This window comes from Frankliniella occidentalis, unplaced genomic scaffold, assembly GCF_000697945.3.
Source record: "Frankliniella occidentalis isolate FOCC.00 unplaced genomic scaffold, Focc_3.1 Scaffold226, whole genome shotgun sequence".
Taxonomy (NCBI): Eukaryota; Metazoa; Arthropoda; class Insecta; order Thysanoptera; family Thripidae; genus Frankliniella; species Frankliniella occidentalis.
This window is the reverse complement of record NW_026267352.1, coordinates 90,781-91,051: the sequence shown is the minus strand read 5'-3', so window position 1 is coordinate 91,051 and position 271 is coordinate 90,781. Positions and strand designations below refer to the sequence as shown.

Sequence of the window (271 nt, the reverse complement as noted above, 5' to 3'; positions counted from 1 at the left end):
GGCTTCTTTGGAGCGGTGCACTTTGCTCGGATGACTCACCTCCGCTCTCCACTCACACTCTCTTTCTCTCTCACACACACACACACGCTCGTGCACCACTGTATCCTCTCTGCTGGTCGCGCGGCTGCGCAGCACCGTTACGGGCTGCCGCAAACTGCTCGCCGAAGCTGCGCCTCCTGCCTCCAGCCCGAGGGGGCCGCCACTCCTGAAATCATGTGTACGCCCTCCCTGAAATCCTCCCGAAATCATTTGGAATCCACCTGCAATCATG

General features: G+C 59.8%; 1 protein-coding gene across 2 annotated transcripts in view; it reads right to left on the bottom strand.

Moving 5' to 3' along the window:
* The window catches only part of LOC127750652 (MKRN2 opposite strand protein-like), a 13,720-nt gene that overhangs the window by 10,785 nt on the left and 2,664 nt on the right, over positions 1 to 271 (bottom strand). Inside the window, exon 1 of one of the 2 annotated variants that reach the window (XM_052272854.1) lies at positions 40 to 173. The exons of the other annotated variant lie outside the window; for it this stretch is intronic. The gene's annotated coding sequence lies outside the window, so the exon portion shown is untranslated. Of the gene's footprint in view, positions 1 to 39; positions 174 to 271 lie in introns of those variants that run through there. 2 annotated transcript variants of the gene reach the window in all.